This window comes from Anser brachyrhynchus, assembly GCF_964034855.1.
Source record: "Anser brachyrhynchus genome assembly, chromosome: 1".
In the NCBI taxonomy this organism is placed as follows: domain Eukaryota; kingdom Metazoa; phylum Chordata; class Aves; order Anseriformes; family Anatidae; genus Anser; species Anser brachyrhynchus.
This window is the reverse complement of record NC_137694.1, coordinates 71,693,158-71,713,322: the sequence shown is the minus strand read 5'-3', so window position 1 is coordinate 71,713,322 and position 20,165 is coordinate 71,693,158. Positions and strand designations below refer to the sequence as shown.

The window sequence follows — 20,165 nt, the reverse complement described above, 5'->3', positions numbered from 1 at the left end:
TGAGGCTCATGTGGAGGAGTGTCCTTAAGCTCTATGTTGATGACATCCCTTTATATCAGTGGACCCCTTAAATTCCCCTCTGTCTGTCTCCTCCTTTCCTCCCAGCTTTTTTTTCTTCCCCTGCACCCATTCTTTGTCCCTCCTGTTTGGTTCAAAGGGAAGTGAAGATCTGAATTACAGCTGTCAAGCTTACAGCTTACCAGAAACCATTCATGTGCTTTGTGGCCTAGCTCTGTCTAACTCTTCTCTGTCTAACCCTTTTCCTGGAGGCTGTGCAGAGCATCTTCCTTGTTACCTGAAAGTCCCTTGGGAAGGAAGATGTCTGCAGCAGCCTGCATGAATTGAGCCTGCTCCTGGCCTCCTCCTCTTCCTGGAACAGTATGGGTCAGCAAACTTGTCTGCTACATCGCGTATTCACACTCAGTGAACCAATGTCTTTTTTTTTTTAAAGTTTGAGTCTTACTGTGAATTATGTACGTTGGCAGTATTGCTTGCTCATTCATGCCTTGTAGGCCTGCTGTTACAGTGAGGAGCTGCTGGCATGTTTACCCTTCCTGCTACTGGAAGGAGCGAAGTGTTCTTGTACAGCTGCGAGTTTAGGCACCACTGGTCTGAGTGCCAGTAATTCACATGTGGCTGCTGGGAAGGTGTGGCAGCTGCTTAGCTCCTCAGGCTTTGCTAGAGATGACGTAACATCACTTTTTAGACAAACTCTTTACGTTTATTTTCGTTATTTCAACTTGAAACAGGACTAGTGCTTGTGGGTACTATGATAGCCCAGCGGGCCAAATATTTGCTGTTGGGTACTGCTGGATGGGGATCTAGATCTATGTGTCACTAGCAGTACCGTTTCCATCAGAAGGGGTTAAAAGACCACTGAAAAAGGAGAAAAGCAACCCTGAATATTTTTAGGACTGGCACTGCTGTCCCTGTTGACCAAGGAGAATGTGCATTGCTTATATATATTTTTTTTAATTCTGCAGATGGTGATGTCATAGAAATCTGTATCTGATTTATTCCTGACACTTTCACTACCGTTTTAGAATTGACTGTAAGATTTTTGAGGCTTGCAGTGTTGGTGTCAGCAGCAGACAGTTTCATTACCTTTGGTGAGAACACACTTTGCATGCATCCCACGTTGTACAAAAGGCAGAATTGAAATCTCACCACTGGCAGTTTGAAATGTGAATGCTGTAACCCAAATTCACAAAGGTAATAAATAAGCTTTAATCTGAAACTCCGAACTTACAAGATGCATTAGCATCTGGCACTGAGATTATTGTGTATTTGTGAGTGTGTGATGACAGTTTCAGTTCCACCCAGGCTTGAACTGTGATGGGCAAAACCTGGCTTGTATGAGAGCTGTGGAATTCCTTGGAAGCAGGGCTGCCATGTGATCGCTTCCAGGGGCAGTGTTCCTGTGTGGGTGGTGGAGGAGCCAGAGGGCACTACCTCAGATCACCAATCCAGCCCTTTAACTCCTAAATATGCATACGTTACGTTATTTGATGGGCAGCTGTCTTGGTTACTGAGTTGCTTTTGCTGATCTTACTGTGGACCTGAAGGCGTGTGTGTATGACAGAAATCTTCTATTTCAGTCACTTGGTCTGCTAATGTTTTTCCTTCTGTCTCTTGAGATGTGGTGACATCTGGTGACTGCTGACGAGTATTGCATGTTAAATTGTGTTGGCCTACGTGAACAGCTTTTCAGCCTCAAATACACTATTCCTTGAATAACAGGACTGTGATGCTTGTGTTCGCTACAGAAAGTGGCGTAGTCTGAGCTGAGTCTTGAGAGGCCACAGGCCTGCTTGAGAACGTGTTCTGTTCTGGATTGGTCTCGTCTCTATTCTTCACATGCAAGATTATGTTCCTGGAATGGATAAAGATGGGAGCAAGAGATCTTTTACGAGTTAATCCTGAAATTTGTGTCTTATGAGCTGCTAGCTTGGAGAGCTCAAAACGTGAACTCATAGCCATTGTATGCTTCACTATTGTTTGCTTAGACAAGGGCTTTATTTTAAAGTCTCAAAAGAAGCCTAATTTTTAAATTAATGGGGTGGGGAAGCACATGATCATCAAGAGAATGAATGTTCTCAAATGACAAAGCACTGAAAAGCTGAAGTACACTTTTCTCGTAGCTGTCTTGAGTTGATTTTGCTGTGACCAGTGACACTGGAGGTCTCTGCAATTGTACACCCTCACTTGTAAGAAACTGTCAGTGTGTGGTGGTTTTACTCGGGTGGGTGGCCGAGCTCCACCACAACCGCTTTCTCACTCCCCTCCTCAAAGAGGAACGGGGAGAAAATATGATGAAAAGGGCTCAAGGGTTGAGATAAGGACAGGGAGATCGCACAGTAATTATCATGACAGGCAAAACAGACTCAGCATAGGGAGTCAGTAAGATTTATTGCCTATTACTAACAAGCTAGAGAAACAAGAAACAAAGGAAAGAAACCAAAAGCACCTTCCCCCCCATCCACCCTCTTCCACCTCCTCCCCCCGAGTGGCACAGGGGAATGGGGGAATGGGGGTTATGGTCAGTCTATAGCACTTCTTCGCCGCCGCTCCTTCTTGGTCACTCTCGTTCCCTGTGCTGTGGGGTCCCTCCCACGGGATTCCGTCCTTGCTGAACTGATCTGGTGTGGGCTGCCCACAGGCAGCAGTTCTTCAAGAACTGCTCCAGATGTGGGTCCGTACCATGGGGTCCATCCCTCAGAAGCAAACTGCTCCAACCCGGATCCCCCACGGGCAGCAGCTCCTGCCAGGTCACCTGCTCCTGCGTGGGCTCCTCTCCATGGGCTACAGGTCGGGCCCGGAATCTGCTCCGGCAGGGGTCCTCCACAGGCTGCAGACTCCATCGGTGCAGGTCCACCTGCTCCACCGTGGTCTCCTCCACAGGCTGCAGCGTGGAACCCTGCTCCACTGTGGTACTCCATGGGCTGCAGGGGGACAGCCTGCTTCACCATGGTCCTCACCATATACTGCAGGGGACTTCTGCTCCGGCACCTGGAGCACCTCTCCCCCTCCTTCTTCACTGACCTTGGTGCCTGCAAGGCTGTTCCTCACTCCTCTCACTCTCCCAGCTGCTGTGTGGCGCAGTGTTTTTTTTTTTCCCTGTCTTAAATATGCCCTCACAGAGGTGCAAAACAATACCACTTATTGGCTCAGCTCTGGTCAGGGCCCTTACCAAACATGGGGCAGCTTGTAGATCCTTCTCACAGAAGCCGCCCCTATGGCCCTCTGCTACCGAAACCTTGCCACGTAAACCCACTACACAGTGTTATGTCCATTACATCTTTCATACTACGTTTTCCTTGGCTTCACTGGAAAAATCTGCACCTCAGATTTACAGCTATGATGGATGCCTGTTATACTGCCATTATATTGACAAAAGTCAAATCCCAATCCTACACAAAGTGAGAGGAAAAGGTACTCTTAGGGAGTACACCTAGGAATTAAGTACCTGACTGTTGTTCTACAGTAGCTGTTATATATCTGGGTACAGAGTGGTTGGCTATGCAAAAAAGTCTTCTGGTAGAAATACTAGCAAAAAACTTCACTGTTTGACAATTTATTTATTTATTTATTTTTTAAAGTGAGGAGCTAAGTATAAAATCTCCTGAGTGCAAAAAAGGAGTCAAGCATTGTGTCAAGTGTTCCCTTTAGTGACTACTTTGTAAGCAGTACAGAACAAAATGTAATCTGCTGTTTCTTTCCTTTATGCTGCTTCCTGGGGATATTTGTATAAAAAATAAGCTTCTGTCTGTTCAGTGTCCCTGATTCTCACAGTCTTTTTATAGCATAGAGCCATAACCAGCTGTGTATAAAGTAAAACGCATCCTCTATGAATTGCAGAGGAAAGTGGATCTCTTACATGTGGAATAATATTGTGTTTTTTAACTATGCAAATTGTCTTGGTGAAATAAGACACGTGCCCTAAGGAGTTAAGCCTTGTTACAAAACTTCCCAAAAGCTTTTGAGAAGGGTGTTTTGGTTTTAACTTTGTGCCACAGAAACAAAATGCTTACTGCATTCTTTCAGAGGGCATCAGTTTCTCTCTCAAGGTTCAGGAAAGATTGAGACCTTTCTGGTAGCAGTGCAGTGTTATGTTAAACAAAATAGATGGATGTATATAAAGGATATATTGATGCATGTTAGCAATATAAGAGAAAGTTTTCAAGAGAGAGTCATCCAAATGCAGATGTAATTCCTATTTTGCACTGAGGTCAGCAAGACCTAGTGCAAACATAACATGCAGGGAGCTTGATATTAGGAATAAGAACTTTGCTGTGTCTCCACCCTGTCCTCTAGGATTTTGCGATGGGTTTGCTCTCCAATCTAATTTAATGGTTCTTCTTATCACCTTGGTTGCATTGTGAACATTTGAGACTTGCTGATTGACAAAAGCTGCCAAAAAGGCAGCAACTTTGTGCTTCTGCTGGCCAAGCCAAGTCAGATGTTAATTTCAGAATACATGTGCATTTTATGACTTCCAAATCCTCTTAGACATCAGACCAGTTAATGTTACTGGGATACGTATGTCTATTAAGAGATTTGCAGAATCTAGCTTTTTTGTCATTTTGAAAAGGGAATGTTGTAGCAAATGATTTCTGTGCTTTATTGAGAGAGGTTTCTGGTAAATCTGAAAGCCAAAGTCTTTTAGTAGCCCATGGATTCTATAGAAAATGGCAACTTTAAAGTTGCATTCTGTTTGGTTTAGTGCAAGGTTACAAGTTCAAGTAGCAAACAGGTATGGGAAGGGAGATTGTTCTTGTTTTGGACACCAGTTCTTCACATTGTGCAAGAATGACTTTCATTTTCTTCTTTTATTTGAGATGTACTGCACAGTAGTTCAATGAGTGTCCAGGCTGACAATTTGCAAGGGGAATTTTCTCCTTGTTGCTTTTGCTTTTGGACATATAGGCATGCCCCCCCCCCCCATTGTTTTGGCTCTCATATTTGTTGGATTGGCATTTCAGCTTGCTAGGCCTATGGAAGACCTGGCGTTTCTACTGGGTAGTTCCACAGCAGGCTGGTGAGTGGAGCTGGCTTGCAGGAGAGATCAGCGAGTGATAGAGTTGGTGTATAAGTGGCAGAGATGAAGATGAAGGAGGTGCCCAGACAGCAACCTGTCTGTAGCAAGACTGGTAACTTCATTCAATCTTGATGGTATTGGTAATGACGTTGAAAAAAAATATTTTAAATATTGCTTATTTCCTCTGTATCTAGTAATGGTATCATACAGAGTCCTCTACAATGTAGGTGGTGAAATGGTTATTACTAGTAAAGATGTGATTAATCTGCTCCTGGGATGTGCCTGGGTTGTCTATCCAAAACAGTGATCCCTGAACTCGTCTCTTTGCTCTAACTTTGGATCTAGCTGGAAACTAGCTCTGTATATGGGGCCTTCTATCTTGACTGGGTGTGTGGTTATGCTTCCTTTTCTCGTGTTTAGTGTTTAGGGTTTCTCTGAGGTGACAGACTGTTTTCTGATGATGATGATTGCACTCTATTAGGGAAAATGTGTTCCCAACATTTAGGAAGATAAATTCATGGCCAGATAGTAACTTAGTTGACTTAAAATGAAAACTGGAATCTGTTCTGTGTGCCTGGCAAACACCCTCAAGGCTTCTCCTCAGCTTATCTATTTGTCTAAACAGCCTGAAAGCAAATGCCTTTTTAATGTGTTGGGTTTGAAGTCTTGCGCTGCAGTCCATCAGGGCTGCTCTCTGGGTGGCAGTGCAGGGAGGACCGTGGTGGTTGCCTAGGTGGGTGTTCCTATATAGCTCTGTTCATGCACTTGTAACTAAAACAACACCCTCAGCAATTCCAGACAAACTTCTGGTAATGAGTTGCCCATAAACACTGGCAGTTCTTTTGTCTTGCCATTTTCCTTGCTCTTTACTCCTCATTTGGAAGAAGCTGTTACCAGTGTCCTGGTAGCTTCTCTTGGAAGCACAAGTGGTACTGAGTGGTTCAGGATGCCATACATACCATGGGTTTGCTGAGTACTGGCTTGTGGATGTTTAGAGGTACTTCAGCAGCCCTGTCTTGTGTTCTGAGTTACCTATGAGGGAAATCTTACCTAAATTAAAAAAAAATCATCATCATTTTTATGCTAGATGTTTAACTCTAGAAGCTGTTGCTGATCCCTGCTTAGCCTGCTGCTCAAGGATGTGATGATCCTGTGCTTTTTGTTTTGTTTTCTCTAGCAGTCTTAGGCTTGTTGAATGCAAGTTCCCCTGAGAGCAGGGATCAGTTCAGTGTGTTAGGCAACATGCTGATATGTAACTGGAGACTGTTGCTTATGAAAAATTTAGGTCTGGGTTCTGTGCTGAGATTGCTAAATACATTTGCCATAATATAATGTGTATAGTAGGGTGATGGTTGGACTGTCTTCAAGATGATCTTGGAGGTATTTTCCAACCTTAATGATCCTCTGATTCTGTCTTCTGTTGAAGGAACTCCTGATCACCAACAGTGAGAGAAAGAAAGTTAGCAAGGGGAGCTGAGACTCTCGTTTCGGACTCACCTGCATTCCCAGGCACATTGCATGAACGAGAGGTGGCTTCTCTGCAGCCCTGCTGCAAGTTACTGGTGGTGCGCTCCATTCCTTTGTTTGCCAAACATACGTGGTATATGGAGTGTGCAGCCAAATTAAGGTTTTCATGGGCCACTGATTAACATCTCCTAGCCCAATGTGGCTGGATTCCTGTCTTATAAATACCACTGCTGTTTCTGTAAGAACAGCAAAGTATGGAAAAAGATTGCAAAGGGTTGTAGTATTTCTGTCCTTAATATTTTTAGGGACACGTTTTGTAAAGATCTATCAGGCATGAATTAGAACTAAATGAATAGCTTATGGCTAACCCACTGAGGTCTTCTCTTACCACACTGCCTCTTATCCATATCCATATCTTCATTTATCAAGGTATTTCACAAAGCAAAAGCTGAGGCCTTTACTCTTCAGAGTCTATAGTTTACCTGACAGTAGTGTAAGGAGACCAAAATTATGTAGCAGAGAGTCTTGCAAGATAGGTCCAGCATGAGGAGTGTACTTTTGTCTGAAGATGGTTTGAAGTGAAAGCTGAGCAGTGGTGTGGTTATTGCAGCTGGTGCACATCTTCAGCAGAAAAGTGTGGGGAGATGCTAAGGAATCTCTTGAGAGAGAAATGAGGTGAAATCCATACTGAAATAAATGAAAGGATTGTTTATCCTATATAATAATATATATATGTGTATAAATAATCCCTATATAATTCTTTTCTAATGAAAATATCAGTGTATTTGTATTCTATGGAACGGCATGTAGAGGAAGGATGGATGTTTAGACTGAGCCTTGTGGAACTTAGAGCAATGGATTTTATCACATCTCACTCCTCAGTAATTTCTGCTGACTGATTTACATCTTTTTATATTTTTTTTCTTATCACACTGTATGCTATTTCTTCCACTTATTGTCTAGGGAATTTAGCTAATAGCATATGACAGGGAATTTTTATTCCTATAAATCTGGGCATTGTGATACTTCAGTCCTTTTTTGAATTCTGCCCCTACGGCTTACAAGGAAGATCTGCTTATTACAGCATTGCTGAGTGTTCAGGGCTCTAACAGGATTTGCAACACGGATGGACTCCATGCTTAGTACTCGTAACAAGCTCTGTGAAAATGAGCACTTTGGGCAGAAAGAAATACTAAGAGTGATGATGTGAGTGCTCTCCAGCCTGTTTTATTTTTTTAAGGCTTGTGGACCACTGAGTATTCCCCTGTATTTTGGGGAACCGTCTCTCTCCATTTTGCTTTCATGACTTGAAACTAACTTTCAAAAGCAGAACATAAGAGATGCCCCCATTTTAAGGAAAGGAGCTTTCCTTTCAAGAGGTAGTTGGAAGAGGGAAGGAGAATGATGTCCTATTTCCATATGTTTCTCAGAGGTTTGACTATTTGGAGACCTGGGTTAATTACTTTTTGTTAGAGTATTTGAGTCTGTGGTTAGGTACTGTTCAAATTATATGTTCAACATCAGATGGAAGGGTGTAAAGGACTGTGGATACTCAGTTATGTGCCTTTCCCCCGTCCTTCCCACCCTCTCCCTCTTCACGCTATTCCACCCTGTATAGTATAGCTTAGGTTTTGGCAGATAAAAAAGAATAAGCATGTGCATGTCTGCTTAGACTGTTAGCCTGGCATCCTTTTTCCTAGGTGAGTACGTTCAAGCTCCAGTTTCTGCTGAGCTGAACAGTGCAAGACAGGAGCTGTGGCTCCTGACTGAACCTCATAGGTCCTCAGACATGGAAGGCTCCTCCTCACCACCTTGCTGGATGTGAATAAACTTTGTCATTGCAAGTCACCTGCAGGTTCTCCTTCCTTTACTTTCACAGAGCTTCTGTGACAGAGTTCTCCAGCTGGCCAGGATGGCTCTTGGGGTGCAGCCACCCTTTGGATACTTCAAAAGATGTGCTGAGGAAAAATACCATGTGGTAAGGAGTTAATAATGTCCTGGTTTATAGATGTGTCATGCACTGTGATGAAGAATACCTGTGTTGGCCAGCTTACCTTGAAATCACTGTTAAGTGATTAAGGTGAAATGCAAAAGAAACTCCTTATTTATAACATCCAAAATACATAGTGTAATTAAAGTGTTCACAGAATGCATAGGCAATCTCCCAATCTTTCTAGGACAAGGATATGCATATGCTGGGAGAGCATATACATTACACTTTATTTTGGAGTCCTCAAAGGACTCTAGGCATCTAAATCTGGATAATTTTTTCCCTCTATTCAGCATTATCGTCTTACTCCTAAGTTAAGACTTGCTCATAAGACTTGCTAGAGTATGTGACTGAAGGACCTGTGAACTTGCCTGTGGATGTATTTCCTCTGACATGTCTACCCCAATGAACTGTATGTTTTATGTCAGTGAAAATTGCCTGCAAAGAAACATTCCTGTTAAAAACGTCAGAGGAGGACTAGATGTACATATGCATGGAACAATGAATCTCCAAGTCTGTTCCTATAGAGATACAGTAACAGCATTTTTCAGTGGACCAAAGTCTTAAAAGTAATTCACCTCTCTGTTGGATGATTGGGATCAAAGGAAAAGAAGGACCTAAAGTAAGCATCTTCCTAGTGCTGTTAGTTTGGTTCTCTCCTTTTTAGTGGGCCAACGTGATGCTTACTGCTCCTTTCACTTTTATTCTTTCAGCTGTTAGTATCTAGAAGTACATTGTGTTCACTAGATAGGAACAACTGTGTTAAACATCAAATGCTTGGACATAAAGAAAATAGAAGATTGTATCTGGGATGTGTCAGTCACACAGGGACCAAAGTAAGTTGTTGATCAGAGGCTTTATCTAGTGGGTGGCATCCCTGCCTGTGGCAAGGGGATTGGAACTAGATGATCTTTAAGTTGCTTCCAACCCGAGCTGTTCTGTGACTGAAGGGATCTTGAAGTAGTCACTGAGTTCCTGGGGGGATCTCTGACACAGATAGTAAATGGCAAAAAAGTGACAGTTTACTATGCTAATGAGAAATGTAGGCATGTTCTGATATAGATGCACAGAAGAAGGCCATAGATGCTGAAGAAAAATAGCTGAGTTTTCTTGATGAGAAATATCTGCTATGTTTGAGAAAAGGATGAATGGTAACTATGTATTTGAAACAGGATTTTAGTGAGGAATCTGCTTATAACTGTACCATATTTCACTGTTGCTATCATTAGTAATCACTTCAGTTATGAAGAAGTATTACTTCCTTGTCTTCTGGTGTTGAAAATATGAAATAAATCATAAGAAGAAAAATCAGCTAGCTGTGACAAAGATCACTTTGCTGCTAAGTCCAGGACAGTTGTGCCATTAGGAATCAGTAAAACTGTCGATGCAAAGCAGGAAGCAAAAGAGTGTGAAATGCTTCTGGAAGATTCCTGCATCCCATAAACTTTCATCTCCTACCTCTTTAAAAAAAAAAAAAAAAAGGAAAAAAAAAAAGGGAGGGTGCAAAGAAGAAAAAACCAGCCAAATAAAACCACCTCCAAGTGTTTTGGCCCAGAATCCCTATTCTAGAGTTGTGCAGCTGGACAGACTTGCTGGACAGACTTATAGCACAGGTCAGTGAGCTGTGTGCTGCCTGGTGGGTGTGTGACTGACTGACAGAAAACATCTGCCAAGCATGTGACACTGTTTAGTCCTTGTTCACTCACACTGTTGGTCTGTAGTTGTGTGCAGACAGTATTTAAGCTATATATAGTATGTATATACTATACATAGCAGATGCACAAACTGTATGTGCAGTTTGCTTTTTAACTTGTGCTTGGCCCACTTTTAAATTTCTACTACCTGATCACTGGATGTTTTTTGAATGCTTCCTGTCTTGCGGCTAGACCAGCAATGGTGTTGCAATGGATTGCTTTGGAAAATCATTTTTTTTCTGTCTTAGTGTTGGTAAACAATTTCTGCCTCATAGGAGTTTATCTGTTTGCCCATGTCCAGGAGATTTGATTTTTGTCCAATCAGTTTATTAAGAAAAGTTATAATTAACCAATAGGGACAGTGTAAATCATTACACCCTAAGTTAATTAACCAATAGGGACAGTGTAAATCATTACACCCTAAGTCACTAGATCTTGATGATGTAATTTTATTTGTTATGCATGTTGGTTAAGTTAAATATCCTTGATCAAGATAAAGGATGAGTGCATACTTCTGTATCTGTTTGTCTGTAGTTAACCGCATTTTTCTATAACATCACATAGTTCAAATGCTGTGCTCTTGTCTTTATTTCCCTACGCAGATACTGTCAGTAGAACAAAAAGCAGATTCCCCAAAGTCATATGCAGATAATATCCCCCTCCTAATTAAGGGTTTGACTTACTAAAATTACGTAAAGATAAAAAGGTCATTAAGGTAGAAGTATGGGGAAAAAAGTCTATTCAAGCCCTAAATCTTGTTAGCAAAGCACTACAGCAGTAGCTTAGTGTAACCATGTTCCCTCCGTACAATTATGTAAGATGAGATCAGCAAGCAAGTAATAAAGTACAGGTCAGCAAGCTCATTGTTACAAAACCTTGAAGTTTAGAATCAAATTTGATCTGCCTCTATTCCTTTCTTAGGGAAGCCTAACAGAAAGGAAAATAGGAGGAGTTTCATGGTTCATTTGGCTTGAACAATGAGGTCTGTAATACTGAATTCCGTAATATTCCCTCTATTTTCTGTGCAAGCCTGCTCATGGTATACGTGGCTAAGTTGTCAGCACTCTTGCACATACAAACCAGCAGATGCACCATTGCAGATTACATATTGAATTCTGAGATCCAGATAAAATTCTGAAATGCAGATAATCTGCCAGAGATGCTGCTTTTTAATTTGCAATACTAAAAAAATAAAAAATAAAAAAAAAATGAGTGGTGATGTTGAGTAGAAAGTGGAATTACTGACTGTTGTAGTTGCAGATGACCTTGGAAGCCTTTATTATCCTGTGGTAGTTGTCAGAGAAGAGGCATTAGTCATAGACGGGGCAGTTCACACTGTAAATCAACAGCTTAATGTGGTAATGCAGCAGTTTCAGAGCGAAACTGGCTTTGCTGAAGTCAGTGGCAAAGCTCCTGTGGGTTTCAGCAGAGTGGAGATTTTTGTTCCCAAACTGTGTGTGTTTCTGTATAGTTTCAAGTTCATATGGTAGAGTGCTAAGGTTGATGTTTAAAGTTTAACAGTAATAAGCATGTTTTGGAGACAGTGAAGAATGTTGCACAATAAGTTTGTTAGATGTGATGCCCTCTCAACCTCTTCCCACACATCCCATCCTGACCCTTAGGCTAGCTTCACATTGCACGTGGTTATTCAGAAGATGGGGACATCCTTGGGGTTTTGTGCTCACTTGTTGGTTTATGCACTGTGCGTTAAAGAACCGTAAGCTAGAAAGCATTTGTAACTCAGGAGAAGGGACTAGAGACCAGGATTCCCACTACCTTGTTCACTCTCACACACCCTTTATTTACCCATGTACCTCCTTCTGTCTTGGCCACTTCCTTGGTCCTGTGTATGGCCAAGGGCTTCCAAACAGCCTTTGTCATGAGAGGTGCTACTGAGAAGCTTCTCAGCTTTGGTAAAACTGTGTTCATTCCTGGCATGCTCTGTAGCAGAGTTTTAGTGCCTGGGGAGGGATTTTTTTTTTTTAGTGGAAACTATCTTCGTGCAGTGTTAAGACACTTAGGAAGTTTTGGGCATTGTACTGGAGTGATGTAAGTGCTTTTTGTGTACTGATGTCTTAGATGCTTGTGAATTTTTTTTGTTCAAACTTTTCTTCTTGTGTGTGCAAGTAGGTGAGTTCCCTGGATACTCTTACCTTTGTGGCAGAAGCCTACCTCTCTCATGTTCCAGAATGTTTACTGATGGTAATTCTAGCACGTGGTTTCAGCAGAGACATGAGATATGCCCCGGTTGACTTTGATGTGCAAGTTAAGTATAAAATGACACCCAGTGCAGTATTGCCTGCCTGATTGACTGTTGTATTAGACATCCATCTTATGCTGGTTTGTGGCCCTATATCAATATATTTTTTCACTTAATAAAGAGTTGAAGGGCAGAAGTAAGTGCATGTGCTCATAATCAGTACTTCTTGTGATGTTAAGAGCAAGCAGTGAAAACACTGGGCTGCTGTTTGAATGAACCCGTGGTTTGTTGTGTTTTTTTATGTATTTGGCTGATACAGAAATGAGACTTGTCTAACCCTTCAAAAGTATGTTGTATTGCAGTTGCATTTCTGCAAACAAAAGATTGGGACTATCTGACTGCAGGCCACAGTTCTCTAGTGGATATAGTGGGGATATAATTTATAAGTCACTTTGGTAACTTGCATGAGCTCCGGAGGGCAGAGTGCAGGTCTGTGTTACAGTGGAAGACATGAGAAGCTCAGCCAGTAAAACTGGACAATTTTCACAATGTTCATCAGTCTGGCAAAGAGGTACTGCACCTAACTGAAAGGTGAAGTAAAATGGTGTGATAGTGGGTGTAGTACCTAATGCCTTTGACTCTGCCTGCTGAGCACCTGCTGGTGAGTCAAGGGGACAGTGTCACAGGCTGCTAATCTCTGCTGGTGCTGTATAAGAGAGAAACCTGTGTGTTTTCCTTGCCTCAGAAGTAATGAGGCTCAGCAGGAATCATTAATCTCTGCACTCTTATTTCTCCGTTTGTCTAATTTGCTTTTCAATCTCTGTATCCTTTGCTATTATGAGAACTGAGAACTGCAGTCCAGACAACTGCCACCAGGTGCCACTGTAATACAGAAGTATTAGTAGATGTCTGTGAAAACGGCTGGAAGTGTTGAAACAGTGCTTTGAAAACTTCATTTGCTTTAAGCCCTTCATTAACGTTTGTTTGTCTTCTTGTTACCTTCACTGTGGCAAGTGACCTAGGTTTTGGTAGCCTAGCTGGCAAACTGGATTTGGTACCAGCTGGAGCTGCGAGCTGAGCCATAAGTAACAGAGACGACTACAGACCGAAACAATATTGGTTCTGGAAAGAGAAAATGCTGCAGAGGTCTAGTTCTTCATCTGAAAGCCTTTCAGAAATCTTTTTGATCTTCAAAAGTAGAAGTCTTGTGTGACACCTATTTTCAGTTGTTGGTACTAGCTGTTTTCAAAGTGTGTACGGTGAGAAAATGAACGTAGAAATCAGTAATTCACAGGGGAGCACTTTGGGTTCAGCTCCTGTTCATGGCTGTTGATCCTAGCCTAGGTACACCACCTGCAACATGGAGTTTACTAGTATTTTCTCAGCAAGGCTCTTCTGGTCATAGGTGTGTTGAAGTCTGAAACTGGTACATAGTCCCTAGAGGCCTGCTGTGCTGGGAAGGATGTTTTTCCAGCACAGGGAATGGAACTGGGGAACTGATGTGACTAGAAAATGATTGTAACACACTCTTCTTGCCCCCAGCCTCAGTTCCAAAATGTTCAGCTGTCAGATCTTAGCTCCAGTTCATCGCCAGCTCTACAAACTATTGTTGCTGTCACAGTACCCAACACAGTATGAGTTGAGACCCTGTAGTGAGTGGATGAGGAGAGGCAGGGGAAATGAGAAGGGAGGGAGAAGGGGTTGGAATTGTGACTATTAAGTGATGGCCTACAATTCTGTGCTCTTACCCCATGTTCCTTGAGCTAGTCTTGCTTAAATGAACATGTGTGTTTGGGGTGAATGTTTTTGTTGATCAAATGCGTCTGCTCAGCTTAAAATCCAATGTTTTATTATTCCCAAATAATTTCTATGGGGAGGTTGGGTGGAAGGGGAATGTCTTGAACCTCCATCTCCGTTGCCTTGGAAAAGTCATTAAGATACCTTGTCTCAAGTCTATAATGCTAGTAAAAGTCCTTTGACTTTGCAAGGGATTTATTGGATTCTCTTTTCATCAATGTGTTAATGGGAGGTGCGTACCAAAACATCTGGACATCAACTGGAGAATAATGTCCTTCATTATGTGCTGTCTGAGCCTTTTGGTGCTCAGGGACGTGCTGGCAGCTTAGCAGGAACTCAAGGCTACAACATATTTGCATGTAACCAGTTTTTAAAAATTCAAATGCTCCTACAGGCAACCTAAAATACTTGCCTAAACTTGTTTTAGTGATACACCATGCAAAATTGCTTGTGTGCACCCCTCCCCCTGATCTCACTGCTGCTCAACGTGAGATTGCTGGCAAAACATGTCGCTTCAGCACCCTGACTTTGGTATAGTATTACTGGAGTCCGAGCTTCCTCATTTAAAATTCATCACTTCTGCAAACTTTCTTAACACCCATGCTAGCTCAGAGGGATGGGAAGCAACATTTCAAGTTAAAACACAAGGACAGTGCAGAGCAATACCCTTCTCCTGGAGAATCACTTTCTTTTTCAGATGTTATTTGGCCCAGACAAGTGATCATCTCTTCTTGCTATGCTTTTATTGTGTTACATGCCTGTTGCAGTGGATTTTTTTTTCCTGCGTGTCTAGGGAGTCCTTCAACGACAGGACACTTCTGTGACTGACCGTGGCCAATGCAGCTGTGCCTTGTCACCTTACACCTGCTCTGTGCTCAGTGTCTGTAACTGGAACCTGACCTGGATTCCCTTGCACTGCAGATACCACTTGCCATTCACAGAACCACAGAATGCCCTGAGCTGGAAGGGACCACAAGGATCATAGAGTCCAATTCCTGGATCCATACAGGACCACCCAAAAATCAGACCATGTGTCTGAGAGCATTGTCCAAATGCTGCATGAACTCCATCAGGCTCGGTGCCATGATAACTGCTGTGGGGAGCCTGTTCCAGTGCCCGACCACCCTCTTGGTGAAGAACCTTCTTCTAATACCAGTTGAGGCAGTGTAAATGGGTTGTTTCCAGAGAGCTCCCTGGAAAGCATGGTCTTTGCAGAGATCACGACATTGTAAGTGATAATGATTGAGAGATTAAAAAAAAAAAAAAAGTTTTCATTTGGCTCTGTCATTTTGTAACCCTTTGCTTTTAGCTCTTCTGGGTGAGCCCCAAAAGATGATGTGTTGAGCTCCAAGAAGCAGGAGGTAGGTCCTGCGCTACTTGTTAACCTGGTGATATTTCACAAGTTTCAAATAAAATTGCTTAGTAAAATGTTTATTTCAATTGCTAGTAAAACGTTTCTTTCAATATGATATAAGTCATAAATAAAACTGCCGGAAAGGAATTGGTGACAATTTTGATGCTGACTGATGTTTTTGCAAGGCAGGGGTTGGGATGTTTAGTTGACAGAGGAAGATGGACAGAAGGTTGGTCAGGGTTTTATCAATTTTTAGCCTTTGAAATAGCAGTCTCAATGGACTTCTGTCAGCTAAACAAAGCCTGAACATGGAGGGAAAGCTAGATGGCATAAGAGGAGGCTTTGATTTTCCTTTTACTCATTAGGCTTCTTGATTTCATCTGAGTAAACAGAAGTTTATCTTTAACAGGGAGTGGAAGAGATACTGGAGATGGAACTTCAAGCAATGCATGTTGCTTTACTTCCTGTGAGATTAAATCTTGTTTTTCTGTGATACAAAAACAGCAGAAAGCAGGTGATTGGAATGGAAGCAGCAGATGTTTGCATTTATACACTTGCCCAAACTGGAGTAGAGTATCTACCCTATTGCTTTTCACTGCCTCTCATTGAGGGGCCTTGCCACCAGTTTTAGAATTAATTGAAACTTGGAGTCAGTTTGGTGGCTGAGTTGCTTTCATTGCACTAGTCTGAAATTTTCCATTGTTGCACATTTCCTTAGTTACCCATCTGTAGTCTTACATTCTGTGGTAGAGAAGGCTGTGAAGGAAGCTTGCATTGGTTGTTAAGATGGGAGGCTTTATTTCTTTTTCTTTAATGTTGGTACAGATTTTTTTTGTTAGCTGAAACCATTTCCAAACTCTGAAGTATGCTTGGATATATGGGTGCATGGTGGCAGAAAGAAAATCGCTGTTGTATCAGGGATTAATCTAAACTTTGCACAGCATTGTCTTTGGAGCTAAGAGCCCTGCTGAGCTTTAAAATGGAATTGACTGTACCTCCATTTCTTCCTAACACAAGGTGGTCAAGAGACTCAAGAGGCCAGTGGGTATTTGTTCTAGTAGTCTAGCAGAACATGCTGAAGGACCCTTCTTCAAAGATGGACATTTGACTATTATTTTGGAGCTCTGTGGACAGTCTGGCCTACTGCCTGAGCCTGGCTACGCAGAAGTTACAAAAAGTGCAAACCCACAGACTGCTGTTGTTTTGTCCAGGTTGTCTTTGATGCCTTACCAGTAAAACAAGGCACAGTAACAAATGCAGTGTGTCCTATGAGTAAGTTTCACTACAGGTGGTTGGCATTTACTTTCTTAATTTCCTAATAAAGAGAACTGAAGATAAAAATCAGACTTTGATTCATATGTTAAATTGGTCTTGAGTTACAATCATTTCAAGGGCCCAGATTGGTGTTTTGATAGGTGGATTTTTTTTTCCCACAGTGAGAGTCTAATTAAACTAACTGTGATCCTGACTTGGACAGATTGTGTGCAGGTGTGATATTTGTAGCTTCTTCTTGGATGACCAATAGAAAAGAGGAATAAAATATCTAAATTTATTTAAATCTTTCATAATAACTAGCTGCTAGTGAAGCAGGGGTGTGTGTGTGTGTACATTGTCTACCTGCTCTCCTGTGTTAGGAGACAATTGTGCATGATTCAGTCTGTTCTTGCTTCATGGTCAAACTACGTCTTCAATGCCTGGATTTTGAACATTTATGTTAGGAAGAAATAATAAGGATTGTGCAGACCTGCTTGCATAACAATTTAAGTATATAGAGGTGCATTGTTGACAGGCATGAGGAGGAATCAACTATCACTGAATGTGGAAATGGGCACGTAAAGTGTTTCAGAGACTTCACTAAAACTTCCAACTTCCGGAGGTTGGTGAGGAACTTGATATGAATCTAAGTCTTGTATTCAGCAGGTTATAATTCTTACAACTGTAGTAAACATGGAATTTGATCAGTACTGAAATGGACGTCTTAATGTTTAATGAAAAATAGCGTGTTAATAAATGAACATATCGGATGTCAGAGGCACTGTAGAGGAGAAAAGAAGACATGGTGAAAATAGGCAGATTCTTTGGATGTAAAATGCAGAGGTTGGCAAGAGCTGTTAACTGTCAAGAATGGATTTCAACTTTTAAAAAATTTGGAAGGTGTTTTTACATGGTTCTTCTGTTTTAAACATACCAATATGCCTGACTTCTGCAGTGGCAGAGGAAGACAGGAGAATATTTAGTCAACCCGGAAGGCAGAGGTTTTCTGTAATGCTGGCCTTGACTTTCTCTAAATCAGCTGTTAGATACATTGCCCCCAGTATTTTTGTTTTTGAAAGACACGGGTTATCTCATCTTAAGAAATTCCAACCAAAAATTGTAAAAAAACAATACAAAAACAAGCAATAAACAAACCACGCAAAACCAAAAACCCACAGCCCTCTCCACACTTTCTCCTTGACCCATCCACCCCAGCTAGTTAAAGCTGTTCACTTTAAATATGTTTCTCCAAAAAGCTTTCATGTGCGACTGAAAACATCTGGCAGGTTAGAAAAGTGATGGATTCAGTGGGCTCAAAAGTTGAGTGCCAAGCAAGCTTTGCATGGTCTTGTGTACACAGATTTCTTCTCCAGTCCATCAGCTGCTGATTGACCTATAAGGAGATATTTTAGACTTTCCATTTTTCATTTTAAATGCCAAATACCTTTATTAATATCTGAATCCAATTACTTTTGTGGTGTTTACATCTTTTATTTATTTATTTTTAATGTGAAGAATCAACCTAGCCGTTAATGCAAAGCAATGGGACAACTGTGGGAAGAGGAGGAGGATTTTTTTCCCTCAGTAGACCTTGCCTGTGCAGAGAAAACTGGTGTTTTTTACCTTCGTACCACCTCTGTGTGCAGAGAAAAGAATCTGTCAAGATGCAAGTTAAAGTTTTGATTGCAGGAGCCACTTAAAATACCAATTAAAATCAACAAGTGTGAATTAGATGCAGAAGCGTTGTACCTCAGCACAAGGACTGTGAATTGGTTGGTCTCTAAATAAACAGAACTGGTGAAGTGAGTTGGCTAAAAATGGGCTGTACCCATGTGTGCCATCATGGTCAATGTGCAAAAGGAAAAGACAAGGCTAGTGCACACGGGACAAAAGAAAAGGGAAAATTGTTAAATATTGACAGATCAGATATACTTTTGGAAATAGGGGGGAAAATGAGGCTGTTTGTTTTTCAACCTGTAATCAGTAAATATTTAACTATCTGTTCCTTGCAAATGCGGTGTCAAGATGAAAGACAAACAGGGAGATTGGCTTAAGCAAGGAATGTTGTCACTACTTCGGATAGGAACCGTCCTGAGTTCCCTGTAGAGCTTGAGAAGAGTGATCAGGTCACCACTGAGCATTTTCTTTTTTCTCCCCCCCAGTTCTATTCTACCCCGTCATGTGATTTCCGGAGCGATGTAACTGGGGGCTGTTGCGGTCCTGTGCTCTCCGATGCTCACCCTTTCCTTGCACCTGTGCTAGTGCTCAACTTCACTTGGTGAATAGAAAGGAGACAACTTCCTTCTGGCAGCCTAGGAACCCGACCTGACTTTTTGCAGGATCAGGCAGGCAGCAGGGCTGATGTGGGGAGCAATCTCATGCGCTGTGGAGTGAGGTCACGTCGGGGCCAGCTGAGATTGGGTTTGACAGTGGTGGAGCTGCAGCTTCACGCACCTGAAAAATGCTCAAGTGTACAGGCTTACAACTGCAGTTGCTAAGTTCTTCTCCATAAATCTATCAAAGACATTTCCATCCTGAAACATCTGGCACTGTGCTGGTTCAAGCTCACTGTCCCAGCATGGTACTTCAGAACTAATGAAACACTTATCTTGATGTTTTGAAGGCAAGTGGGTAAGCAAATTAGGCTCCGGACTTGGTGGGGAGAAGATAGTGTGCAAAGAATTTAAGTACCTTGGGTTTCTGGAAGTGTGTTGGGCCCTGCGAGGCTCACTGCTCTGCTTTGCTGACAGCACGTCCCCCTCAGAAATGCTGCCTGGCTGGGAGACCGCCGAACAGCCGTGGGTGATGGCATGGTGTTAGAAACAGAGATGCGGCTGTCTCAGCTTGTCCGCTGTACTTGATATCCTGCTCTCTGCTTTGCTGTTTGCTTTAGTTAGTTTCTGAAAGCGGAGGTGAACAGAACAAGCTAAGCTAATCATTTGGGGCTTTATTCCTAAAAGCAGCGGGATTGATCACTGGAAAGCAGTCAGCAGAGGTAACTGAGGTTTAAAAAACAAAATGCTTACTCTGTTCACAAACCTTTTGCTTAGGAACTGTTTTGATGCTAGCTATTTTGATGTTTTTGATTTGTCCCCCTCCCTTATCTCCTAAATTTAAGGGGCTTAACAAGAAAATACAATCTTTACCCCTTCATCCTCTTTCTCTTAATTTTTGACTGTATTGAAGTTGTTCAGAGGGCAGATTATACTGTGCTGAACTGCCTCTTTATTGTCTAGCTTGCTATGCTGATTTTTCCTAGCTTATCTTGATTTCGCTATACTTTATTTTAATAAGAGAATTATTATATTGTTCAAGCCCTGAATAGCAGAAAATAAAACGAAACAAATCTTGCTGTGCAATAGAAAAACACA

The 20,165-nt window shown here is 41.9% G+C and overlaps 1 protein-coding gene across 3 annotated transcripts in view; it reads left to right on the top strand.

Annotated features, from left to right (window-relative positions):
- The window catches only part of BORCS5 (BLOC-1 related complex subunit 5), a 104,909-nt gene that overhangs the window by 26,451 nt on the left and 58,293 nt on the right, over positions 1-20,165 (top strand). The gene's annotated exons all lie outside the window — the stretch shown is intronic.